A 16,640-nucleotide genomic window follows, 5' to 3' on the forward strand; every position below is an offset into this window, starting at 1 on the left:
TAATTTAAAAATAGCCTTTATATGTTGCTATCTGAGTGTAAAATGTTTTCATACTTCTGGAGGGTATTAATAAATTCCATTATAATGTCTCTTAAATTAAAGAACTTCCGTTCTGATTGGTCTATAGACATAAATGTGCCCTTGGATAAATCCCCAAATTTTAAAAAGCCCCAAATTTCTAGTATTTAATATGTGTTGGGCTTTTTTTTTTTTTTTTTTGCTTGACAGTACAATGTTTTTACTTTTTATTTATTTTTATTAACATGTAATGTATTATTTGCTTCAGAGGTACAGATCTGTGAATCACCACTCTTAAAACAGTTCACAGAACTCATTAGTACATATCCTCCCCAATGTCCATAACCCACCCACTCTATCCCTCCCTCCGGCTCCCCCAGCAACCCTCAGTTTGTTTCTTGAGATTAAGCATCTCTTATGGTTTGTCTCCCTCCTTGGTGCCATCTTGTTTCATTTTTTCCTTCCCTTCCCCCATGACCCTGAACCCTGCCTCTCAAATTCCTCATGTGCTGGACTATTATGGAAAAAATTTCTTCTTAGAAAAACTGCTAGCTTGGATAAATTTGAAAAGTATAAATTTATATAATTAAGGTGAGTCTGTGGAGAAATCAAGTTAGATTAAAAATTTTGGTTTAAGAAAGAAAAAAGCACTTATATGTCTTTGTGCTGATTTGTCAATGATAAATAAAATACAGATACATTTTTTAATGACATTTAAATTAGTCTTTTATGAAGAGATTAGCTAATCTGAATTTCCTAAGCTGCTTATATTGATTTACTGATTAAATAAGCTGGCATTACGGCTATAAAATATGGAAATTTATGAAAAATGTAAATTTATATCCACTAAAATGAGTAATTATTCAGACAGACTTTTTATATCAATAGTAGTTATGTTCTGTATCATGTAAGTTTATGCATAACTCCAAAATCCTTAGGTAACTTGAAATCCTGAGATAAGAAATTGGGTTATTTAATGATTAATCATTAGGTAAGTAGATAACTTATTTTTAAAAATTGAATACAGAAACACTGATTAGTAGAAACATAATTTTAATTTTATATACTTTTGCTTCTTGTTTTTATACACTTTAGAATGGATGTCCTTTTGGGTCTTTTTTAAGAAGGTTTTATTTATTTATTTTTTAAGATTTGATTTTTTATTTGACACAGAGAGAGAGAGAGAGAGAGAGAGTGTGTGGGCACAAGCAGGGGGAGTGGCAGAGGGAGAAGCAGGCTTCCCGCTGAGCAGGGAGCAAAATATGGGATTGATCCCAGGGCCCTAGGATCATGACCTAAGCCAAAGGCAGACTAACTGACTGAGCCACCCAGTTGCCCAATTTTTAACAATCTTATTACCAACTATTATATTAACTAAAAAAACTAAAATTTGGCTTCTTTTAACTCACCTCCTGTTTGCCATTTTCAGAAGGTGTAAAAGGAAGTGATTGGCTGTAGATAGTTGTATTTTGTTATGTTACTTATGAGCATTATTTATCTGCTAAAATATTTGCATATGACAGTTCTCAATTACCTACCTCCAGTTCTATGAAATAGAAGTTATTAAATTGCTTAAAAGTTATAATTAGTATGGTGGCGGAGATCTCATTAGAGGCAAGAGTAGTGGAGAATGCAAGGTAATGGAATGAATCTTGTTTTGCAAGAAAAAAGAGGGTTCCAAGTACAGTGTCGTTTTATTCCAGAATGTGAAGGAGCAGAGTGAAAGGCAAGACTTGGGGAAATGGAGCAAACTGGACAAGATTTGATGAAGGTGGATTTTATTTACCTGCTTTATAATACCTGGGCCTGAAAAGAAGCTATGAAATACATTAAAATTTTGGCAAAGGACATTAGCACAAGATAATAATATTTAACAATTTTTAAAAGATTTTATTTCTTTATTTGAGAGAGAGAGAGCATGAGAGAGACAGAGAGAGAGCACAAGCAGGGGGAAGGAGTAGAGGGAGAAGCTGACTCCTTGCCAAGCAAGCAGTCTGATGGGGGATTGATCCCAGGACCCTAAGATCATGACCTGAGCCACAGGCAGACCAACTGACAGAGCCACCCAGGCACCCAGTGTTTAACAGTTTTATTACCAACTATTGTATTAATTAAAAAACTAAACTTTGGCATTCTTGTAACTCAACTCCTGGTTGCATTCCCCAAAACCTTTAGGGTTAAATACAGTTAAGCTGGTGGGAACCTGGGAGCACACCTCTCCTGACACATGGGGTGTTATTTTAGTTCATGCTCGGAGGCAGAGTTGTGGCTTTTCTGTATAGCTTAGAGACTGAGCTTCCCAGTATGTTGTTCTTCCTCGTACTCCGCGGTGGGTAGCAGTGGCTGGCAGGGTGGGAGTTCTAGCTCCACTTTGAGTTGACTCTTTGATCCATGATTTTGTCCATACCAAGTGGTCAGAAATACCGCAGGCCAGTCTATAGCTGCTTACCCCCTTTTGGTGGTGGGTTGTTGCTTATGGCTCTGCTTGGCTTGGATATTTTTTGTGTGTGTGTGGTTTTTTTTTTTTTTTTAATTTCTGGGGGCCTCTCAAGGTGGCATACTACTTAAAGTAGTGGTAGTCATATTTGTGTGGTGAGAAACTGTTTTCAAAGCTCTTTCACATTTTATCTTTTTTTTTCATGTATACCAATTGTTTCTATTTCCTCCCTCAACTGCTATAATTCCTACACTGCTTAAAATAACATCCTGGTATCATTTGTCTTGTGTGACTGGTTCAGGACTGACCATGTGCAGCCCACCTTCTTTCATTTAAGTCCATTGCTGTCATGCACCCTACCTGGTAAGATAATTTCATGTTTATTAATGCTATTATACTCTTGCTCTGGTGCTGCATTCTTAATATATTTCATTCTGTTTAACAGTACATAATTCACTGTTGACCTTTATAAAAGCATAAAGCATTATTACCCTCCCTTCCAAGGTTTTGAATGATGGTTCCCCAACCATTGTCTTCCCTTGCTTTCTTGGTATATTGCAACACACAATTGTTTCTAGTCATACAAGTCTCTTCTCTGTCTTTCCCAAATGAAGTGTGGAATAGTGCTGTGGTTCCCACATACTATGGTAGGTGGGTGCCCTTCTAACTATGTAAAATCATCTGAAAATTTTGTTCATATATGTATTGATTTCTCAGTCCTTTCCTCAGATTTACTGGATCAAATCTTTGGAATTGGGATATGGTTGTCTGCTGTATCGCTTAGTATTTACGATTTGCCCTATAATCAAAATGGCTGGGCTTGAATTTAGGCTGATATTTATTATATGTCTGACTTTGGATAAGTCATTAACCTCTCAAGCCCCAGTTTCCTAATCTGTAGAATGGGAGTAGTAAGCGTGCTTAAGTCAAAGCGTTGTTAGGAAGATTGGGTGAGTTAATGTTTGTAAGATGTTTATACTAGTTTCAGGCATATAGTAAGCACTATCTAAGTGTGTGTTAAAAAGATAAGTTAGAAGTTACCCCAGATGAATTTGACACAAGCGATGGAATGGAAAGAACCAGGTTCCAGATGCTTGCCCTGTTTTTCATCGAAGGTATGTCTTCTCTTCTACTTCCAGTGATCCCAACAGGGCTAAGGCTGAAGGCATTTTTGGTTATCTTGGTTGTCACAATAAATGGATGGTTCTGTCAACTCTGATGAGGTAGGACTAGTTGGAAGCCAATTGAAAGGAGACAGACTGACCCACAGACTTTTAAGAAGCCTAGACTAGCAGGCTAAACAGTGGTCTTAGCAAGGAGACAGCACTGGAAATTTCATGGGGTGGAATTTTGGCCTGGCTCTAAATAACAAAGAGATAAAATATTGTAAATATTTTATTACAATAAAATATTGTAATCCAAGTAGGTGATTTGCATCGGGAATTCTGTCAGACTGTGACAAGGCCTGAAATATGGTCTGGTGTTTATAAGCAGGGTTCTAGTATCAGAAGGCAGACTACCGGGTCTTATCATACAGGCACTGGGGGGAGGAGACAGTGTCTTAGCTTAGTAGAGAACCACATCAGGCTGATCTTGGTCACTTAAGGGAAATGGCTGAGTCCCCAAGCACTGGGCAGGAGATGAGTAAACTCTTTCAACTAGAGAGAAGATGGGTTCTGCAACTTAGTTTCAGGTATGGAATGTGGAGATTGGACACACTTTACTCTTACAGCCTGTATCACTTTGGGGCTCTTGTGCAGGGCAGGGATTGGAGGAAGATAAATGAGACACCTAGGTGCAAAATTTAAGGATGCACACACACTCAGGGTATTGCAATGAGCACCTCTGTAGATTTCATCCCTAAGTATCTCACACACCTCATTCTAGGTGGGCCCAGCTCTTGTATCTACTGGGTTTGAACATCTCATTATTGGTGATACAGTCTTACAGTGCAGGGCTCAGTGTGGCTGTCAATGACAGCAGTGGGGGTTGCTTTTTATGGTACCCATACATCTGTCCGTCTCTGACAGTTAAGAAAAAGGCTGATTAAAATTATCTTAGCTTCTGCCATAATTTCTGTGATATGTTCACCTCATTTTTCAAAACTAAGGATATGCTTAAGAAATTTTGTTCTACATTATTGAAGAAGCAAGGTTAAATGTAACCATCTCTGTGAGCTGGATTACAGTGAATGGCTAAGTCAATTGAATAAAGTTATGAAATGTTTAATATCTGGAGAGTGCTAAAGTGATTAGGCATTTATTGTCACCAAATTTGTATTTAGGTGCTTTTAAAACATGCAGAAATGCATCCATCTGAGTGAATCCATAGGAACAAATAAAGTCTAAATGATGTACTAATAATATATATTTATATATTTGCATAGTGTTTCTTTATATGCCCTCCTTATAATGCAGAGCTAGGTATTTTTACCCCAGTTCTGATTATTAGCTATAATAAAGTTTTATAAAGCTGTTACTTCAGATCTGTTTATGGTAACAGTGTAACTCTTCCTTGGTGTCTTAAGTTTTTGTTCTTATTTTTCCTTTCTTTTTTTTTTTTTTTAAAGATTTTATTTATTTATTTGACAGACAGAGATCACAAGTAGGCAGAGAGACAGAGGAGGAAGCAAGCTCCCTGCTGAGCAGAGAGCCCGATGCGGGGCTCGATCCCAGGACCCTGGGATCACGACCTGAGCCGAAGGCAGAGGCTTTAACCCACTGAGCCACCCAGGCGCCCCCTTATTTTTCCTTTCTTTATGAAGCAACTATCAGGAAAATTCTATTTGTGTTATCACAGTATAAACGAGCAAACAAGTTAGTTCCAGTTAGTTCGATTTATAAGTTATTTTGCTTGTAGGTTCTGTTGTTTTAGTATTAAAAGCATTGCTACGCTGTGGTTATTGGCTTGCCCTAGTAAAACAAAACAAAACAAAACAAAACAAAACAAAACAAAACAAAACAACACATGGATATATGTCCACAGGTCCCAGGGGTTTTATAGTGGAAGTTGAGTGTACAAGCCTGAGATTAACTCCCAGACGACTAAAGCTGTACTCAGTGCTGATTTACTGTGTCGTAGGTGTGGCTGCCACCACAGCTGGGCCTATGTGGTTGAGCCTTCTTGAAAGAAGGAGCAGAAGATAATTTTTACAGAAGAAAGAATTTATATAAGTGACAGGGGAAGAGGGAGTTGGTGAGAGTATGGAGGAAGTTGGGCAGTTAGAACTTGATTGGTCAGAGAATAGAAATTATGATCATACCAGTGGTACTAATATTTGAACTAATTGTAATTTTACTTAAGAGTTAAGTAAATGAAGACAAAAATGTAACTATGTAGAGTTACCTATTAATATAAACCTATAATGGGGCTTTGGCTTTTTTTCTGTTACATGGTTTAATTAAAGTGTTTAGTTCAACTAAAGAAAATTTGTATCAAGGCATGAAAATTTCTTTTGTTGTTGTTGTTTATTTCCTTTTTTTTTTTTTTTTTAAGTTTCAAGTTTTTATTTAAATTCCAGTTAGTGGGATGCCTGGGTGGTTCAGTAGGTTAAATGTCTGACTTCAGCTCAGGTCATGATCTCGGGGGTCCTGGGATGGAGCCTGTTGGGACTTCATGCTCAGCGGGGTGTATATTTGTGCCTCTCCCTCTCCTTCTGCATCTCCCCCCGCTCATGCTAACTCTCTCTCTCTCAAATAAATAAATAAATTAATTAATAAATATTTAAAAAAGATAAATTCCATTTAGTTAACATACAGTGTAATATTAGTTTCAGGAGTATAATTTAGGAGTATAATCTAGTGATTTATCACTGCTCATCTCAAGTGCCCTCTTAATACCCATCATCCATTTAACCCATCCCCCACCCAACTCCCCCTCCAGCAATCCTCAGTTTGTTCTCTATAATTAAGAGTTTATGTTATGGTTCGCCTCTCTGCCCCCCCCATATGCATCTGTTTTATTTCTTAAATTCCACATATGGGTGAAATCATATGGTATTTGTCTTTCTCTGACTGACTGACTTTGCTTAGAATAATATACTCTAGCTCCATCCATGTTGTTGCAAAGAGCAAGATTTCGTTCTTTTTTATGGCTCAGTAATATTCCAACACACACACACACACACACACACACCACCATCTCTTCTTTACCCATTCATCAGTAGTTAGATATTTGGGCTCTTTCCGTAATTTGGCTATTGTTGATAATGCTGCTATATACATTAGGGTGCGTGTATCTCTTCAAGTCCGTATTTTTGTATCTGGGTAAATACCTAATAGTGCAATTGTTGGATCATAGGGTAGTTCTATTTTTAACATTTTGAAGAACCTCCATACTGTTTTCCACAATGGCTGTACCAGTTTGCATTCCTGGCAATAGTACAAGAGGGTTCCCCTTTTCTCCATATCCTTGCCAACCTGTTTTTTCCTGTTAAATTTTGACGATTCTGATGGGTGTGAGGTGATATCTCATTATAGTTTTGATTTGTATTTCCCTGATGATGAATGATGTTGAGCATCTTTTCATGCGTCTATTAGGCATCTGGATGTCTTCCTTGGAAAAATGGCTATTCATATCTTCTGCCCATTTCTTGTTTTTTTTTTAAATAATATTTTTTTCCCTCTTTATTTTTTATTTTTTATTTTTTAATTTAATTTTTTTTTTCAGCATAACAGTATTCCTTGTTTTTGCACCACACCCAGTGCTCCATGCAATCCGTGCCCTCTCCAATACCCACCACCTGGATCCCCCAACCTCCCACCCCCCGCTGCTTCAAACCCCTCAGATTGTTTTACAGAGTCCATAGTCTCTCATGGTTCACCTCCCCTTCCAATTTCCCCCAACTCCCTTCTCCTAACTCCCCTTGTCCTCCATGCTATTTGTTATGCTCCACAAATAAATGAAACCATATGATAATTGACTCTCTCTGCTTGACTTATTTCACTCAGCATAATCTCTTCCAGTCCTGTCCATGTTGCTACAAAAGTTGGGTATTCAATCTGCCCATTTCTTAACTGATTTCTTTATCTTTTGAGTGTTGAGTTTGGGAAGTTCTTTATAGATTTTGAATACCAACCCTTTATCACATAGGTCATTTGCAGATATCTCTCCCATTCCATTGGTTGCCTTTTAGTGTTGTTGATTGTTTCCTTCAGTGGGCAGAAACTTTTTATCTTGATGAAATCCCAATAGTTCACTTTTGCTTTTGTTCCCTTGCCTCTGCAGATATATCTAGTAAGAAGTCACTACAGCTGAGGCCTGTTTTCTTCTCTAGGATTTTGGTGGTTTCCTGTCTCACATTTAGGTCTTTCAACCATTTTGGATTTGTTTTTGTGTATGGTGAAAGAAAGTGGTCCAGTTTCATTCTTTTGCATGTTGCTGTCCAGTTTTTCCAATACCATTTGTTGAAGAGAGTATCTTTTTTTCCACTGGATATTCTTTTCTGCTTTGTTAAAGATTAGTTGGCCATAAAGTTATAGGTCGATTTCTGGGTTCTCTATTCTGTTCCATTGATCTAGGTGTCTGTTTTTGTGCCAGTTCTATACTGTCTTGATCATTATACCTTTGTAATAGAGCTTGAAGTCCAGAATTGTGATGCCTCCAGATTTGCTTTTCCTTTTATAGATTGTTTTGGTACTCAAGGTCTTTTGTGGTTCCATACAAATCTTAAGATTGTTTGTTCAAGCTCTGTGAAAAATGCTATTGGTATTTTGATAGGGATTGCATTAAATGTGTAGATTGTTTTGGATAGTATAGACATTTTAACACTATTTGTTCTTTTAATCCATGAACATAGAATGTTTTTGCATTTCTTTGTTTCATCTTCAATTTCTTTCATAAGTGTTGTATAGTTTTCAGAGTACAGATCTTTTATCTCTTTGGTTAGGTTTATTCCTAGGTATCTTATGGTTTTCAGTACAGTTGTAAATGGGAATGATTCCTTGATTTCTCTTTCTGAAACTTTGTTATTAATGTATAGAAATGCAACAGATTTCTGTATGTTGATTTTGTATCCTGCGACTTTACTAAATTCATGTATCAGTTCTAGCAATTTTTTGGTGGACTCTTATTGGTTTTCTATATATGTGGTAGCATGTCATCTGAAAATAGTGAAAGTTTGACTTTTTTCTTGCTGATATGGATGCCTTTTATTTCTTTTTGTTTGACTACTGAGCCTAGGACTTTCAGTATAATGTTAAATAACAGTGGTGAGAGTGGACATTTCTGTCTTGTTCTTGATTGTAGAGGAAAAGTTCTTTGTTTTTCCCTACTGAGGATGATATTAACCGTGGGTCTTTTGTATATGGCCTTTATGATGTTAAGGTATGTCCCCTTTATCCCTACTTTGTTAATGGTTTTTTACCAAGAATGGACACTGTTCTTTGTCAGATGCTTTTTCTGCATCCATTGAGAGTTCTTATCTTTTCCTTTATCAATGTGGTGTATCATTGATTGATTTGTGGGTATTCAAATTGATTTGTGGGAACCACCCTTGAAAGCCAGGAATAATTCCCACTTGATCATGATGAATGATTCTTTTAATGTATTGTTGGATTCAAATTGCTGGTATTTTGTTGAGAATTTTTACATCCATGTTCATCAGGGATATTGGCCTGTAGTTGTCTTTTTTTAATGGAGTCTTTGTCTGATTTTGGAATCATGGTCATGCCAGCCTCATAGACTGAGTTTGGAAATTTTTCTTTGATTTCTATTTTTTGGAATAGTTTGAGAAGAATAGGTATTAATTCTTTTTAAATGTCTGGTAGAATTCCCCTCTGAAACCATCTGGCTCTGGACTTTTGTTAGGAGATTTTTGATTACATATTCAAGTTCTTTGCTGGTTGTCAGTCTGTTCACATTTTTTTTTTTTTTGTCTTCTTGTTTCGGTCTTGGTAGTTTGTATGTTTCTAGGAATTTATCAATTTCTTCCAGTTTGCCCAATTTGTTGACATATAATTTTTCATGATATTCTTTTATAACTGTTTGTATTTCTGTGGTGTTGGTTATGATCTCTCCTCTCTCATTTATGATTTTATTTACTTGGGTCCTTTCTGTTTTCTTTTTGATAAGTCTGGCTAGGGGTTTATCAATTTTATTAATTTTTTCAAAGAACCAGCTCCTGGCTTCATATATGTTCTACTGTTTTTTGTTTGTTAGTTTCTGTATCACGTATTTCTTCTCTGATCTTTATTATTTCCCTTCTTCTTCTGCCTTTAGGTTCATTTGTTGTTCTTTTCCTGGCTCCTTTAGGTGTAAGGGTAGGTTACATATTTGAGACTTTTCTTGCTTCTTGAGGTAGTCCTGTATTACTATATACTTTCCTCTTATGACTGCTCTTACTTCATCCCAAAGGTTTTGGACCACCATGTTTTCATTTTCATTTCTTTCTGTGTATATTAAATTTCTGCTTTAATTTCCTGGGTGCCCTTTTCATTCTTTAGTAGGATGTTTTTTTTAACCTCCATGTATTTGGGGTCTTTCCAAATTTTTTCTTTTGTTTGACTTCAAATTTCATAGCATTGTGGTCAGAAAATATGCATGCTATGATATCAGTCTTTTTGTACTTGTTGAAGCCTGGTTTGTGACCTAATATGTGATCTCTTCAGTAGAATGTCCCTTGTGTATTTGAAAAGCCTATTTATTCTGCTGCTTTAAGAGGAGATGTTCCAAATATATCTGTACAGTCCATTTGGTCCAGCATGCCATTCAAAGCCACTGTTTCTTTGTTGATTTTCTGCTTAGATGATCTGTTCATTGAGGTAAGTGGGGTGTTAAAGTCCCCTACTATTACTGTATTATTATCAATGAGTTCCTTTATGTTTGTTATTGTTTTACATATTTGGGTGCTCCCAGCTTGGGGGCACAAATATTTATAATTGTTAGATATTCTTGTCAGATAGACCCCTTTATTATGATATAATATAATCATCTCTTCATCTCTTTTTACAATCTTTAGTTTAAAATTTAGTTTGTCTGATATTGTCTGATAGTATTGCTCTTTGGCTTTCTTTTTACATCCATTTGCATGGTAAATGGTTCTCCATCCCCTCAGATCCAATCTCAGATGTCTTTAGGTCTAAAATGAGTCTCTTGTAGGTAGCATATAGATGGGTCTTGTTTTTTTATCCATTCTGATGCCCTATGTCTTTTGGAGCATATAGTCTGTTTACATTCAGAGTAATTATTCATAAATATGAATTTAGTGTCATTTTATTACTTGTTTTGTTGTTGTTGTCTCCGTTCCTTCCTAGTCTTTGTCATTTTTATTCTTTCTTTCCCACTCAAAGAATCCTCTTTAATATTTCTTGCAGGGCTGGTTTAATGGTTACAAACCCCTTTAGTTTTTGTTTGTCTGGGAAACTCTTTATCTCTCCTATTCTGAATGATAGCCTTGGTAGATAGAGTATTCCTGGCTGCATATTTTTCCCATTCAGTGCATTGAATTTATCATGCCACCGTCTTTGGCTTGCCAACTCTCTGTGGAGAGATCTGCTGCAAAGTTTATTTGTCTTCCCTTGTAAGTTAGGAACTTCTTTTGTCTTGCTGCTTTTAGGATTTTTTGTTTATCTCTGTATTTTGCAAATATAACTGTGATATATCTTGGTGTTGGCCTGCTTTTGTTGATTTTGATGGGATTTCTCTGTTCCTCCTGAATTTGCATCTGTTTTCTTCCCCAGATTAGGGAAGTTTTCAGCTATAATTTCCTCAAATAAACCTTCTGCCCCCCTTTTCCCTCTCTTCTTCTTCTGGGACTCCTATGATATGCATGTTATGCTATGGAGTCCCTGATTTCCCTAAGCTTCCATTTGTGATCTAATATTTTTCTTTCCCTCTTCATTTCAGCTTCATTATTTTCCATAATTTTGTCTTCCATATCATTTATTCATTCTTCTGCTTCTTCCATCTTTGTGGCCATTATATCCAGTTGGTTTCAAATCTCAATTATTGCATTTTTCATTTTTGTCTATCTAGTTTTTAGGTCTTTTATCTCTGATACCAAGGACTCTCTGGTATCTTCTGTGCTTTTCTCAAGCCCAGGTATTACTTATATCTGTTTCAATTAGATCTCTGGCCATGACCTTTTGTTCTTTCTTATGGGATGAATTCCTCCATCTTGGCATTTTTGTCTAGGTCTCTGTCTTCTGTATAGGGCCTGGTGCCTCAGGAAATGCCCCTCATATGCTCTGTGCACTCTGCTGCTTTTTTTGGTATGCTTTTTCCCTCAAGTCAGTCCTCCATGGAGTTTCCCCTTCCCTGCAGTTGGGAGGGTTTGGACCTTGGCCAGAGTGTGACAGGTTTTAACTAGGTGTGTTCTGGTCTTCTTGTTTAAAGAGACCTGATAGTATTTCCACCAGAGCTGAAGCTTTGCAGAACTCTATGGTCAGTAGATGTGGTGCATGCAGGGCAAGGAGGGGTTGGGCAGTTGCAGTGTGGAGTGTGTGTATGTTCGGTCGGGGGGTGGTGGTGTTGGTGCTGCTCTTCTGCAGGAGGGGCCTATTGCTCTGGTTCTCAGGCACGCTTGTCCTAATAAAGAAATACTAGCAGAGTGCAGGAGCTGCCACTGTTGGCACTGCGCTGCCTATTGAAGTTAGTTTATAGTGAGGGACAGGGGAAAGAAACGGCACAAGCCTCCTCCCTCGTCCCAGAGAGGGGAACTGGTGTCTAAGAAGTCTCCCAGAAGAGCCAACAATCTCCCCTCATGTTCCCAGGTTTTCCTCAGATCCCTACTTTCACCCTGTCTGTGTCTAAGCTGTCTGGCTGCCTGACAGTGCCGTGAACCTTCGGCTCTATCCCAGACTGGCTGGCTGAGTTTTAAAACTCTAAACTTTCAAGACCTTTTATGGTGGGAACCTGTGCTAGTCCCCTGGGGAGGGTCTCAGCCATATTGGGGCTGGTGCAGGTTTGTTCCAGAAGGGCAGTCACACCAAAGTCTAAGTGGGTGGATTTTGTAGTAAATCACAACAAAGAGCTAGTATAGAGGTTAACCACCCTCAGTAGGTGTCTCTGTCCTTATGCTGAGGGACAGTGATGGAAATGGCAGCTGTCAGCTCTTTTGTCCCAGGAGAAGCAATGCCACCTTTCCCAGGTACACTCCAAGAAGGGGGAATTGTCTCTTCCAGTGCTACCTAGGGGATCCTCAGATTGTACAGTCTGTCCTGCCCCCTCCCCACCATCTGCCTTCCTTCCCCACAGGAACATTGCTATGCCTGCCAGTCTCCACACCTGCCACAGTGTGAACTTCTCAAACTCCAGTCTTTGGACTCTGCTGGTTGTAAAAACTTGTGAAAATCAGCCCCTCTCACTTTCCCAGTCAATGGCTTTGGGGAAGCATTTTCCTTGTGCCATCCCCTGTGTGTTCCTCTCTCTCCTCCACCCCTGACCAGAGCTACCTCCCCTCCACAGCACCCACCATCCATTTCTCCCCCAAACCATGTCACTTTTTCTCCTACCTTCTGTGATGTGGCTTCTTCTGTTTCTCTAGTTGTGCAGTTCTATCTGTCAGTCCTCAGATCAATTTCTTTGGTATTCAGAATGATTTGATATTTATCTAGCCATGTTCAAGAGACAAGGCAAGCCTGGGGTCCTCCTATTACTCTGCCATCTTAGCTTGGCATGAAAATTTCTATCATGAGACTCATAGGACCCTGAACCATTTTTTCAATTTAGGAATTCTTTTATCAATAAATTTAATTAAAAAAATAAAAACAAAATATTTCATAAATTTCCTAAGTATAGTAATTTAAATATTATATCCTTGTGATATATGAAGAAGGTTACATATTAAGGAAAGAACCAGAAAGAAACTGGTAGGAAAGGAATATCCTTACTGAGAACTAAATGCTCCTGCAACCAACTATCTGAAGCTGGTGTAATATTTTATAACCCTTTATTAGAGTGATAAGCTCTGTTTTTGAGCTCTATAGTATCTCACTTTTTTTCTTTACTTTTTATGCTTAGCTGCTTCTGATTCTAAAATTATAAATTCTGATTAAAGGTCTTCATGAAAAAATCTATCTGATCCCTATTGATAAACTAAACAAAATACAACAGCATTAACAAAATCCTATGGTATTTCATTGCTTCCTCTTTCATGTACTTAGGAAATACTCAACACCCCAGATAAGTAAGTTCTAGTCTAAAATGTGGAATCCTAGCTTCTAAAGCTGAGATAGTTCTGATTTGCTAGTTTACTAAATAGTTCTAATTCATTGAATAAGTTTCAAGAACTCTGTGCCTCAGTTTCCTTACCTACAAAATAGGATAATAATAAGCACCTGCATTATAAGTGCGTTATGAAGCTCCCTAAAGGATAACTTAAACATAACTTGAATAAAAAGAAGAAACAGAAACTACATTGAAACTTTCTTGGATACAGAATACTGAAAGGAAAGTCATTTATATGTTTTCCAGGAATTAAGTTTTAAAACCTCTTCTGTAATTGAGGACTCAGTTCATCTCTTAGGACACAATTTCATATGCCATCTGGAAAGACAAGTTTTTTTATAATATAGATATCTGAAGCATCAAGCATTGTGGAATCAAAAAAACCCAAAGTTAACACCTGAAACTCCCAATTAATTCATGACTATAGGTTTTTAACTTAGTCTCATTAATCTTATGGTCTCAGAATAAAAATACCAATGCTGCTATCAAGAATATGAGTTATTTTTGCCTTTCAGGAATATCTTACTAAATAAGTATAGTTAAATTACTATGCTGTAAAGTGATTAGGTCTTTTTTAGTTATGTCATCAGTATTTTCTATTTCTCCACATACATATTTTGCACCTTTTGACATATATACCTTTACACTGATTCATGCATAGATATCCTATGGGTTTTGGTGGTATTGTAAATGGTAGTTTGGGTTATTATTTTGTTTTCTAATTGATCACTTGCTAATATATGCAAATGTTTGATTTTGTAGATTGACCTTATGTCTTCATGACCTCACTAAACTCACTTATTCTAGAAACCTTTTTGTAGCTCCTTCAGGATTTTCTATGTAGAAAATTATGTTGCCCGTGAATAAACAGTTTCATTCTTTCTCTTGTCTGATTGCACTGGCTAGAACCTCTAGTATGGTGCTGAATAGGAGTAGTGAGAACACACATCTTTTCATTGTTCTTAATCTTAGGGGGAAAACAATCAGTCATTTACCATTAAGTATGATATTAACAAAAGGCACTTTCATAGTTTTTTAAAAATCAGAATGAGAAAGCTGAAAGTTTGTTGAATGGATATTGAATTTTATCAGATGCATTCTTTAAGATGATCATATGGTGTTTCTTTAGTCTGTCATTATAAGGAATTAAATTTCTAAATGTTAAGCCAATCTTATATTCCTGGGATAATTTCTACCTCATTGAGATGTATTACCTTTTAATGTATTTTAATGTAATTTACTAGTATTTTGTTGAGGATTTAAAAAAATCTAGGTTCATGAGTGCTGCTGTTCACTTTGTGAAAAGCTGTCTTTTCTTTGCAACCTATTTTGCCTGATTTTAGTATCAAGGTAATGCTGGCCTCATGAAATTAGTTGGGGAGTGTTCTTTCCTGTCTGTATTTTGGAAGCATTTGTATAAGATTAATATTATTTTTTTCTGTTAATGTTATGCAGAATTTGCCAGTGAAGTTATCTGTGCCCAGAGCTTTCTCTTCCGGATAGTTTAAAAAAACTATTATTTCAATTTCTTTAATAGATATAGGACTATTCAAATTATATATTTCTTCTTGGGCTTTGTCTTTATTTTCAACGAGTTCCTCCTTCAGCCTTGCTTCAAATCTTACTTGTGAGCACTGGTGGTTGTGCATTTCCCTTCTCTTTATGGCTTCCAGAGGTTTTATACTCTCATTCTCACTCACGTTTGCCTTTTAGCAATTCATGGACATGTTATCTGAATTCTCCATCTTGAACTCTGTGGTGTCTCATGGGGCCTCTTCCGGTTTCTGCACTGATTTTCATGAGATACTTGTTCTTCATCCCAGCAGCCACCAAAACAACTGTGCGAAGAATTGGCATCATCAAAAGAAATATAGTAGAAGCTAATGTTGAAACTGTCAATACTTAAAAAATAAATAAAATCTTAAAAAAAAACCCCAGCTCTCTCAAATAAATAAAATCTTTAAAAATAGACAGGACACCTGGATGGCTCAGTCAGTTGGGCATCTGACTTCAGCTCAGGCCATGATCCCAGGGTCCTAGAATCAAGCCCTGCATCAGGCTCCCTGTTCAGTGGGGGGTCTGCTTCTCCCTCCGCCCCTCCCCTTGCTTGTGCTCACACACACTCTCTCTCTCTCTCAGCTAAATAAATGAAATCTTAAAAAAAAAGAAGAAACTGTCGATAACTTGAGTGACTAACTCAAGCCATGTCCAACAGATGTCATATATCCCTGTTTCTCTCCAAAGTGTAAAACATTGTACAATACCCCTGTGAGTTCAGTCTGACACCCTGGAGCACCTTAGTGCACTGTTTGGGAATGTAGGCCTTGCCATGTGGCTGCTATAGTCATCACAGACAATTTAAAAACCTATGCCCTCTCATCACTTCCATTTCCAGGATAACCTTCTTCAAATTTAGCAACAACATTCTACTTTCTGAACACATCAGTATGGTCACACATCATTTCTCATTTTCTATTGCCATCCTTCTGCCATTTTGTACCTCAAAGTCTCAACTCTGAGTCCATGCTATTAGGCTAGAAAATCACCTACCATCCCCTTACTTCCTTATATGTGTCATCACTTTCTCAGTCCAGTGGAATACAGTACTATTCTTATCTCTACTGACAATTCTTGAAACTCCTAAATTCAAAATTTGAAATTATAAATTAAAAAAAATCTTATTAATACCTTGTTCCTTATGACCAGCATGACAGCACTGAATGCAGAGTTGGAGAGAGAGGAGCAGTTGCATACTATAGATGTAAAAAGCTAAAAAGCATGGATAGCAGTAGAATGTAGGGGAAAAAAAAGGATGTGATGAGTTTTTAGTACTTACTCCTTTGTTTTAAATATAATTTATTTAATTGTAAATTTACATAATTAATTTTAAATAATGGTCATGTTTGACTACCAGGTTATAAAAGTTCTGAAAACCTAACAATCAGCCAGGTTGGGTTGGCCCCAGCCACTTCTCCTCTCGAGGCAAAAGTTTTAGTTATAAAATTAAAGGATCAAAGGG

This window comes from Lontra canadensis, unplaced genomic scaffold (assembly GCF_010015895.1).
Source record: "Lontra canadensis isolate GAN:19392208 unplaced genomic scaffold, GSC_riverotter_1.0 scaffold18, whole genome shotgun sequence".
Lineage (NCBI taxonomy): Eukaryota > Metazoa > Chordata > Mammalia > Carnivora > Mustelidae > Lontra > Lontra canadensis.